We start from the raw sequence: 12,374 nt of genomic DNA, 5'->3' as shown, positions 1-12,374 counted from the left end.
TAGTTTAGTTGCACTTCGAGGGAAAGAGACTGTCAATATCAATTTTGGAGTTGCAAATAGGTAAGTGATAAACATAAAAAGGTAGTACATGGCACCATTTTTCATGTTCTACTATGATGAACTACCTTGGAGCTAGTTCTAAACCATGATTTCTTAATGTTGGATATGATCCAACGGTACCATTATTTGGAGGAGGTCCCATGCCCCACTTTCTTGCTAATTCTGAAGGCACTAACAAAGCATCTTCACTAGTTGATCTCCCTTGCAATCTCTCAATTGAAGAGAATTCTTGATTGAAAAATGTCGAAAATAGTCATGATGTGCCTATCAGTTGAAGATAGTCATGATGTGCCTATTGCTAATAGGCACATCGTGACTATCTTCAACATTCTTCTATGGCTCTTGTGGTTCTAATATTATAACATGAGGCTTCCTCTTTTTTTTTTGAGCATAAGGTTGATGCTTGAAAAAAGAAAAGGAAGCATCATGTTATAATATTATAACATGAGGCTTCCTCTTCTTTTTTCAAGCATAAGGCTAATGCAACCCTATAATAAGAAATAAATGGGTTTAATTTCAATTATGTACAACACAAAGAAAACCAAAATGTAATAGCAATTTTTAAATGAAAATGAACTATATCAACTTATAAAGCTCATAATAATAATAGGCCATAAACTTGGATAGATTTGTTGTATATTTCTAGGATGATTGGGGTGTACTTATCATCATGATCTAAATTTTGTAAGAGATTAGCATGTGTTATTTTAGCAAAGATAACCACCTAAGAGAAATGAGCACATGCTGGTGATTGTTCACTTTATCTAATCTAGTATTTTCTTGCTAGGTTTCAAATTATTAATTTATATAACCTATTAACCAATCCAAGCCTTCCTATTATCCCTATTTTGTTAAGTTAATCATGGCCTAATCTTTGCTTCAAAGCTGAAGTCCAAGATTTACTCTCATTGATATTTAGCTTCCATTGATGCTTGTGAGATTCTCATTTGTCAAAAAACTACATTATAACTTTCCATTCATTATATCTTGTCCTCATAGCGTAAAAAATTTTACTATCATTTTCTTCCCATTCCCTATATCTTATTCACATAGTAATGGAAATGCCATTCTTATTTTGAAATCTATGAATTAAAAAACAAAGTTCAAGGGAAACTAGCATATCATATGATGTCAAATGGGCATCTCAAAAATTGTATGAACAACGATCTCATAAACATACCATGCTTCATCCAAAAGAGCTACAATTCCCCTTGGTTTCTACATATACAAAATATAGTTGTATTTAAGATCCTACCCCTCAATTTCAAAAGTTTATGCTCTAATAAACACAAATTTCTAACAAATCACTACAAGTTAAATTGAGAAAGGGATCATTTATTCTAAAATATTTAGTCCATAAGATAATTCTATAGAAAAAATTATTATTTGAAGTCATGAATAAGTGTTAATCCTACTGATTTACCTATACGCAGAATGTTTATTGAGAACCTTAATTAAAATGATATATTGCGTGTATGTTTAACTATGTAGTTTGCATCTACATCTAACTATAAAAGGATGATATCGAAAAAGACATTTTCAATCAGATCAAAAACATCTTGATTGTCAACAAATTCAATGTAGCTCCAATCAATTTATTCTCTTGTGTATTCATCCTGTTCCATCTAAAGAGATGTTGCATAGCATATACAAAAATCTATAGAAAAAAGTAAATATCATACACAACAAAATAATATTAAAATAGTTAAGCAAATATACATTGAGCAAAGAGCAAAAACAAAATGTATACAAAATACATTTCTTTCAAAAATTATGATAATTTAATAGATATGGAACTTTCTGACTTGATTGAAGTGTTGTTGTAGCTTCTCATTTGTAAGATTGATATAGAATAGTTCAAAACTGCAATGAAGAAAAAAATAGGTTTTCCTTAGCTCACCAAAGAGTAATATGTAAACATTGCATATTAGGAAAGCTTTCAAATATAGCTCACTAAATTGTAGTGACTATAGCTGCAAGATATGTTTTAAAATATGCAATCGTGATGTCTATTAAAAAAATGTACCTATTATTCTTGAAAATCTCAAAACTATAAATATCAAGAATGTCAATTAGGGTCCTGGCCAATTGAATTATTTATTTTATTTACCAGCCTATATCCAATACAAATGGTATTATCTTAAGAAGAGCCCATAGAACAATATACATTCTAAAAAAACTAAGAAATATACTACACTCTCCAAATATATTCTTCTTTGAGATCTTGTCCTAAGTAATGAAATACTCACAAATGATACATCATACTAGTTAAACAATCCTCAATATACTATTTTTGCTAATGCATCTCGGCTAGTAAGTGCAGTAACTAGGTCAAGAGATTTTGTAGTGCTTTCATCTTGAGTCACAATGACACGTTTACAAAAGAGTTTTCTAGATCCTTAACATCACATCTAAGATAATATATAATATAGTTATTAACCCTCCCATAACTATTTTTTTCCTATGCAAGTGTAAGAATTCAAGATTGGCCATTGAGGGATATAGATAATCTTGAAGGATTATTGATTTAGTCTTTAGATGATGCTTGAGGTAGCAAGGAGGAGGTGATATATTTTCTTCTTTGAAGAATGCTATATGTAGTGTGTAGGCAGCCCTGGTATCAACAAAGACATAAATGAGTACTGCATAAGCTAGAGTTGGGATGTGGGAACAACTTAGTTCAAAGGAATATGTTCTAGCTGAATTGCACTAAGAAAATTGAGCATTCTAAATTTTAAAACTTTATGTTTACTCCCAAACCATTGCACGTCAAATTTTAATCATTCAAAATTTATAAACATTCTTTTTACTCCAAAACGAAAGCACACCAAAAGAAAAACTACAAATAAGAAAGCTTTGATTTTCTATATATGGCACTCAGGTTATTGTAGACTCTGGAAAATTGTACAAAATAGTATATTAATTGGAACAATAAAAAGCATAAGAAATTATTTCCTATTATTTGGTTTATAAGGACTACCAATTAGTAGAAGTTGCTCATTTCCACCATCAAATCCTTCCATCTCTATAAGGAACTTTGTCTTTAATCTTCTACTCGACTCATGCCCTCCTTCTGACTTTTGTTGTCACCCATGATTATTTATAAGAATTAAGTATTTCTCTTAGATTAAAATGCAATGGTTTTTCTATAGACTAACATATGAATTTGAAAATATATGGCATATTTACTTGAGAGAGAAGAGAATCTATTTTATCAACAAATTTTACTGTAGGTTGTCGATAGCAAGCAACTCCAAACAATGCCCTCACCAATTTCTCACCTTCACCTATCTACATATCCATGATCAGTAATAAGAAGAATCATACTATTTAGAAGGAAAAAAAAAACTTTGGGATCTATTATATACAATGGTTCAGAAAGTACAATGCTTGCTAAAAGTTTTGTGAAGGGGCCCAATGGTAACAAGTTAAGTGGATTGACTATGTAGAAAGCTCCATAGTTAAGTGTGTTATAGCCTATAGTACTAGAATGGGTGACCTCTCAAAAGAATTGGTGCTTCAGCCTTTAGCTCTATGAGCATCACCTAGATGCAATGAATGCTAAGTGGACCATTCAAGACTCAGAAAGATAAGTTCTTGTGACTCATAAAAAATGGATCAATGAAGATTGACTCAAAACTATGCAATCAAATCCTGATAAATCATCAAATGCTTTGACACAATACAATAATACCTCTTGAAAATGAATATTTTAAAGAAATTTATTGTAAACAAAAGGAAAAGGTAGCATGCAAATGTCAACCTGCAAAATCAACAGATCTTAAGTATAAGAGATAGCAACATGTCAAGTAACCAAGGATATCCTCTTGTTTTCAAAAATTAGTACACATTTTGATTTTTAATCCTTTTAATACTTTTCTTCTGGCCATAAAACCACCAAGATGGTTAGTAAAACTAATTAAGATATAAAGATTTCCAATAAAAGCATCTCATCTTGATTCAACTACACTTAATACCTTAGATATTCTTTACAAAAGATATGACAACTGTTCAATTCCAATTACATTCAAGATTGCAAACAAATATGAGGAAAATAAGAGCTTCATAACCTCCACTAAATAATATATATAGAATCCACACTTTGCAAAGACTATGGCAATATAACTGAACTTCTAAAATTTTGGTTAAGAACTATAAAATAAGTGCAATTATTAAGGAATGATAGTACACAACAAGAATCCTCTCTTAACATTTTTTCCTATAGGAAAGGAGTGATTAATTTTCAGTAAAAAATTATGCTATCAGTGAGAGATATAGTTTTAGAGAGACCAAAGCATATCAATTACTTATATAGGACTAAAGTGCAATTTTCTTTTCTTTGAAAGAAGAGATCTATGTTTATGATGCACCTGCACATGCAATCCTTATATGTGTCTAATTTCTCACAAACAAAAACCATTTGTTATATTTTTTGATGTTATCTTTATTATGTAAGACTTCTGTTAAGCACAAGAGATCTGTGTTTATGATGCACCTGCACATGCAATCCTTATATGTGTCTAATTTCTCACAAATAGAAACCATTTACATTATATTTTTTGATGTTATCTTTATTATGTAAGACTTCTGTTGGGCACAAGTGCTTCCCTGGAAAAATAATTATATAAGGCTTTCTGCATTCAAGAATCAAAACAATAAAAGAACTTGAAAGCATAATTTTATTAGGAACTTACCCACTTACTTGTCAATGAACTAAAAAAAATATAAAAGAAAGTAGCTTTGGCTTCTCCTGTAATAGCTTTTCCAATCATCATTTTCCTAGTACCCTAAGAGAAAATTAAATGTACTTTATTGTGAACAAAAATGAACTTCCAACATATAAAGAATAGACAATAAATCAGATTGACTTATAGGAGGGCCAAATAAGAGGAACCCTTTGCCTAGAGAGTGACAACCTTGAAAGATGTCAGGTTGCAATAGAGGCCATATGACCATTTCCATCACACACTTTTTGGCATGCTCTAGCCCAGCTTCAGTATAATTTTGGAAAAATAAATATTAATGTTAATGGGTACATTGAAATAAACATGAATAATATTATCATCAATTCATTCAGCCATATTAAATTTACCAATATCATCCCACAAAACCTTGGGATCTTGGTCCATTATCTCATTGCTAACATTCTCTATTAGACATGGTTCCAAGTTATGTAGCTTATCAAGATGTTCACCATCAGGACCAACAAGAATTTCTAAACTTCTAAATTGAAAATGCAGGATAGAAAAGAAACAACCATTACCATGCTTCAAACCAAAATTGCTAGATATGGTTATTTATTTAGTTAAAATCAAAATCAACTAATCCTATTCAAAAAAATATAGTTAAATGTAAAGAGTACAGTAGCTAATATAGTTAAATACATTGGAGGAATCTTCAACACTCATAGATTTGACTTTCTGATGTGTTCTTGTATTGAACTTCTTTCTTCCATTGAAGTTGAAATTAGAGGCCCCTAGATTAAAGATATTTTTACAAATTAGTTCAAGAAAAATCAATGACAAAATTGATTATGAAATAAATGTATGAATGAGTATAAAATTGTAGATTATGCACTAATCATACCCTTCCAAACTATAAATAAATTGGACTATGAGTAGGGAAAACACGAATGCTTAACTAAAAAATTATTGTAGTATTCAACTATGTTCTTTATAGCCTATAAAAGTTGACTAAGGTTGCAACGTTTATAATGACTATAGACAAAAATATAAATTAAAACAAGCAATATTATCATCAATGTTTTTAAATGTAGAATGGAATGATTGAAAGTATGCATTTCTACCACATGCAAATTATTTTGAGATACAAACTTGTGCAATCCTATCTCCCAAGGAATAGACAACACCACTTATTGCCATCTTGCCAAAATAGGATTTGTCATAAAGCAATGTTAGAATAGTTACTAAAATGGTCATAAATTATGTTGTTATAGTAAAAGAATACTTTAACTTAAGAAAAAAAACCATACAATATTAAAACACGACATCGTGCTTTAAAAACTAAAAATGTACCTGTAACGAAGAATTTCATTTCGACTTGGTAATTGGTTGTCACTATTAACTGTAAGCTTATCTTTAAAGTTTGAGATTCACTTGGTTTCAAGAATACTTAAATATTCTCTACTAAACATGGCCAACCAAATGAAGGTGGAAGCTCATTTGGCCCCGCCCACTCCCAAACATCATTCTAAATTCCCCATTAACATTTAATAAAATTCATTCATTCATCCATTTTTGAAATATAACATTCAATCATTATAATCACATGATAACATTCATTAACACATAAAATTCATTAACACACAACATTCGTAAATAATTCATTAACACGCAACATTAATGAATAATATTCATTAACAATATTCAATAGTAAGTCATTCATGAATAATCATTTCTTTTTGGATTTCTTGCCATTTCCTTTTTTCATTAAATTTCTAAGAGGAATATCAATGTCCTCATCATCCCCCTCCTCTACTAGTTCTAACACATGTCTCCTCCTCATCCATTTAGGAACATCATGAGGCTGTTGCACCAAAGGGGGGTCCACTGCAATAACAAGTACTTTATGAGTTAAATTTGCACCATTTTATATTAGTGAATTATGAGTTTTTATTTAAGTAAAAGAACTATAAATAAAAAAATTAATTTAAAATAACAAAACATAGATTTTCTTTACCTAAATGTGTGACATGATCTACCTACTGATCAGTCTGAACATCCTCTGACACTCATTCAGCACGACATGATTATATATCCTCAACACAAAAAGGTTACACCAAGTTCAATTAAAGATGTTAAATTTTATTAATAATTACATAATTAGTTTTAAATAACAAATGAGCACCTCCATCGATAATACGATGCACATCAGGGGCTTCATGATGCTGTGTATGATCTATATCATGATTAATAGGCTACATTGCAATGTCATGCACATTATTATCAAATAAATTGTTGCTCAAGTATTCAATTTCTAATATATTTTTTTGGCATATTTACCTATGCACATGATGCAAGAGACTATTTGATTGGGGCAATGGAAGTTTTCCATAGGCGTTCAACCATCACTGCATAGCCTTGCTTGAAGGCAATTATTTTGTGTTCTTCCATGACCTCCAAATTAAATTTAGTGCCCTACATTTTTTTATTAACTAAAAAAATTATTTGCATTTTATAAATAATTTTTCTTTGCATTTCATTTACTGCTACTTACAATGCGTGCTTTGATTTTTGAATATCCCCTAGAGCCAAGTCTGTGCTGCCCAACCTTTTCTAGCCTAGCCTTTGTTGCCTTTGATGTGTCCTGCAACCTATGAAAAGTTTGAAATATGTTAGATGATATAGATATAAAGACCAGTACTAATTAGTGGATTACTATATATTGGTATGAAGGTTTTAGCATAAAGTAGCATGTTCCACCAAAAATATGAAAAAAGGGAAGAAATTATAGCATCATATCTTTAATTATAAAATAGCTTCTAAAACTAAACAACATCACATATATCCATTTTAAATTGATCTTTAATTACCCATTATTCACAATAGATTTAGAAATTTAAAATAACAAATTCAAATATTTTCTCATGTCATCATGTTTAGCTTGCAAGGAGCAGTGCACATTTTCAATAAGAGAGAGCACATGACTATCAAAGTATGGTGGAAGAAATTAGATGAAAAATTAATTGTTTTTCAATGAATATATGATTTGGGATATATAATACAAGAAATGTATATTGTGGACAATTCAAGATTAAATTTATAGGGAAATCTAGGTATGTTAGTAGTTTTCAAGTTAAAGATATCAGCCACATTGATGAGCTACTCTCAATTCTTTCAATTTTTTTGTCCTTTCTCATGACATTTATTTCTAGTGACATGTGTAATCATGCTATTTATCCATGGATTTCATGATGTATAGGGGATACTTTTTAGAACAATCTATAATACTCAAGTTAGCTTGGTTGAATTTCTTGCAGAGGCTTAATGTAGTAGTCATTGTAATAGGGATGGTGAGGGAAAATAAGGTGGACTAAAATAGTCTAGGGATAATTACATGTGTACTTCTTTTAGGATATGTATTTCTTGAATTATCATTATTTTCTTCACAAAATTCTATTGTGAATATGTTGTTTTTGATGGAAAAGATTTATGGGAGATCAAATAAGAAGTCTAAGTTGAAAAGAATGAGAAGATCAGAGTTAGTGAAGATGATTTTATCATACTCAGTGAGCTACCATAGCTTTAATTTATTGTAATTCCATTCATTAGTCAAAATAACATTGCCATGCTCTTCCCATTTTCAGAAATCTCAACAACAATTATCTATATTCGTAGGCAAACAACATCTCTAGACCACCCTTCAATGCAAGGAACTCTTAATGTCTAAATGACAAATGATAACTTATAAGGTGGCCTGATATAATCCAAAATAGTTGTCAAGGGTTAGTAACCACAAACAAATATGAAGGATCATGCGATTTCCACTTTCAATCCATGGGAATTCATCAAAGGGTTTTTACAGTATAGTTGTATGTGTTAGAGGTTCCAGGGCCATGGGAATTCATCAAAGGGTTTTTACAGTATGGTTTATGAGAACATAAACTAAACTAAAAAAATATTTAAATATAAAATTAACAACTACCATCTACATATCATTGCTCATCTTGATAATGAATTTGATAGATCACAAAAAGTGAACCAAAACATTCATGTCAAAATCATATTCAGTTATTTTATAATAGCATTTTTGCCACCATATGGATTACAAACAATGTTGGTTCTTCTCTTGCCATCTTCCCTGATGATGAATCATAGAATTTGATCCAAAATGTAGGCAAAAAAAGATGTAGATGGTCTAATACAAAAGGGAAAAATATCTTGAAATCATAAGGACTATAGAAACTTCACAAATTCGACATTAAGTCTTCCCCATTATTTAATTCTATTGCACATAACTATATGATTGGTAGACCATTAATCAGAGAGTATGCATCCTAGTAGATATTAGGTACTAGTGTAGTTGGACAAAATACATCTTAGACACCTATAGCTACAATACCAATTTAGAATCTTATAACTTAACTACATCGTACTATCAAGAGAGTGCTCAGTTGTCATTAACTTGTGTTTTTGGCATTGAACGTGATGCTTATTAGTTTTAGGAGAGTGGCCATTAGTAAAATTCTTGCAAAGTTTTTCAAAAAAATTGTACTTGTCATTACAGTAATTGAATATCATTATCACCTATACTACTAACATATACAACTATGATACATGTAGTTGAGCATTACTATATTTTCAAGGTATTAATCCTACTAGCTGCTATGAGTGAAAAGGGTCATAGAATAACAAAGCAATAAAATAAGATTCAAGTCAAAGAGTTGAGCCATGGGAAATGCACAAAGATTAATGGCTTAGGTTTGCTAGTAGTTTAGAATCATTTTCTTGTTGTTTCTAGCCAACAGTTTTCCTACATTTCATTGTTTTCAAATTAAAACTCTTTAGGCTAAACAAATACATTACTTAGCAAATTTTTTGTATTTCTCAAATCTACATCATGGTTCCAAAAATGTAGATACTCAACTAGTCTCTAATATATGTGGTGCCAAATCTTTGCTTCACAAAAAGGTAATGACTTCTAGATTAATAACTTTAGAAAGTTAGGGCATATGTTAGGAAGCTAAGAGGTAGGAGTATGTAATATAGCTATATGTGAAGTTATAAGTGTACTATTTATATATTATGTAGGATTTATGCCCAGATTGAAATATATACAATTGTATACGGGCATTCTATGTGCAATCAACCACCACAATTTATTAGATGCCCAAATTTTAGAGAGCATTCATAATAGGGTGAAAGCAATTGTGTCAGCATATGAATTACATACCTTTCATCAATAGATAGATTAAATTGAGCTAGTTGAAATTTTTGATACTGAAGTTGAACCCTAAATTTTCTCATTAATGTACCAGTAGTTAATACTATTGCATACCTTTTTAGATTTTCTGGTGTACTTTCTTTTGGATGTTTCCCTTTCTCCTTTGCATCCAAAATGAACTCATTTTCATCCCTCATTGAAACAAAGGGAGGACGCTTGTACTTTAGGTTTAGGATGAGAATATTTCTATATGAGTCCCTCACAACCTTAAGATGTATGGAAGCTTTTTGCAAAAAATTCTTATGATAAAAAATATTACTACCAAACTCATGCTCTATATCTTTAATGAGCTCATCTTTTATATTTTGATCTTGGAAGTTCCACCTTTTAAGAAAAAACATAAAATTGTTAGATATGGCTAGTATAAAAAAAGACCTAAATGAAAGGAAAAATGTTGCACCAATTAATGATATGAAGAAAAAAATAGTGGGATAAAATTAGTTCATTTATGATGTTCCACCTTTTACGTATGGTGGGCCCGAATCTTCATAGCGTGAGGTCATAAAGCCTCCTATAAAATGTATCATTTCTTGCAAAAAATGTCATGAGATAATTAATAGTAAGAACCATTAAAATGAATAATGAAAAGATCATAGATAACCTTTTTGACATTTTTGACAAAGTGTTGTGGGAGAGATAGAGGTAGAACATATTGCAATATTTGTAAAATGATCTTGTCAATATTTTATAAAAGAATTCAATTAAAACTACATGCAGTATATAAATATATAGTGAATACAAAATAACATGAATTACCTTAATAAATGTATGCCAATTGTGTTTTTTCAACATTGGCCCAAATTCACTTTTCTTTGATATGAGATTGTTTATGTTTGTAGTAAATCTTGTGGGAAATCATATTTTTTTATCACTTCTTTTATAGCATTGCTCTACTACTTTGACAATAACCAACTAAGGGCACTTGTATCAATCTAGTCTTCATTGTTATTTGATTGAATGCCATTTTTCATTGCATGGTTGGATTCTTCAATGTCACTACAAGTTTTGAAAATTTGATCTTTGTCACACCTTCCATCCAAAATTTTCCATAATGTCTCTGTTACATTCTTTCCAATATGCATAGGATCAAACAAATGCACAATTGGGAGTTGCTCATATTACAACAACATAATAAATTATGTAGGATAAATTTTTAGTCCTTTTAGAAGTTGGTCATTGATGACTTGACAACCTTCACAAGCATTAATCACAGCATCAGTAAACAAAACACAATATCAAAATATAAATTTGGAAAAAAAACCATCAGATGGAATGACATTATCTTGATGATTTATTTTATTGTATGCCAACTTCCATAGGCGAGGTGTCATTCTCTATGGCTTTGACATAGTCTCTTCTTTCCCATTGAAAATATGTTTTTTGATAATTCGATACTTATGATTTCTATGCAGAAAGTGTCTATTCTCATCAAACACCTTCTTTCTTAAACTTTTTGAATGATGAGATTTCATTTTTGGACTACAAACTAGACATACAAATTTTCCCTTTTTCTAAAGACCTACAAAATCATGTATAATTGGATTAAATGTGTTAACTTTGACATACCAAAAAAGAGGTTTCAAGAAGAGAACATACCATAAAAATGTGTTAGCCCAAGGGCATCATGCATTGTCCATACAAGCATTGCTTGAAATTGAAATTTTCTTTGTCCTATTGGTCTATAGATGTCATACATAGTAACCCCATTTCATAACACCATCAACTCATGGATAAGGGGTTCAATATATACATTGATATCTTTAACTTGGTACTTACCTAGTTGAATAAACAAAAACATTACATAATTATTATGACCATTTGATGGATTAGTAATAATAAATTAATTTAGATGATCACTAAAACAAAAAATACTTAGAATAAATTAGTGTCAACATTATGTGCTCTCTCTTTATAGATAACCAAGGAGATATGTTATTGTTGATAACAAAAATAGGCCATACTAAGTAAGTAGATCTCATTTCTCCAAAAGGATTGACATCGTCTATTGCCAATGAAAGCTTGAGATTACGAGGTTCTTCTTTAAAGTGTGGCAATTTTTCCTCTATTTCCTTAAATTTTGAACCATCTGCAGGCATTCACATAATGTCATCTTGACTTCTATTGCGTGCATGGTAATCCATAAATTGTGCCAAGCTATTGCACCTGAATAATCGTTGCAAACATGGAATAGTGGGAATATGTCAAAGAACCTTGCGAGGCACCTTTTTTGTTAATCAATTTGATTGATGTCTACTAATATGATGAGTAGGGCATTGTGTTGCAAAGACATGCTATTTATGATATATAATATGATCATTTGGACATGCATGTATTGTTTGATACTCCATTTC

Source organism: Cupressus sempervirens, chromosome 5 (genome assembly GCF_028749045.1).
Source record: "Cupressus sempervirens isolate cs-2001-9-10 chromosome 5, ASM2874904v1, whole genome shotgun sequence".
NCBI classification, from domain to species: Eukaryota; Viridiplantae; Streptophyta; class Pinopsida; order Cupressales; family Cupressaceae; genus Cupressus; species Cupressus sempervirens.
Note: the sequence above shows the minus strand (reverse complement) of the source record.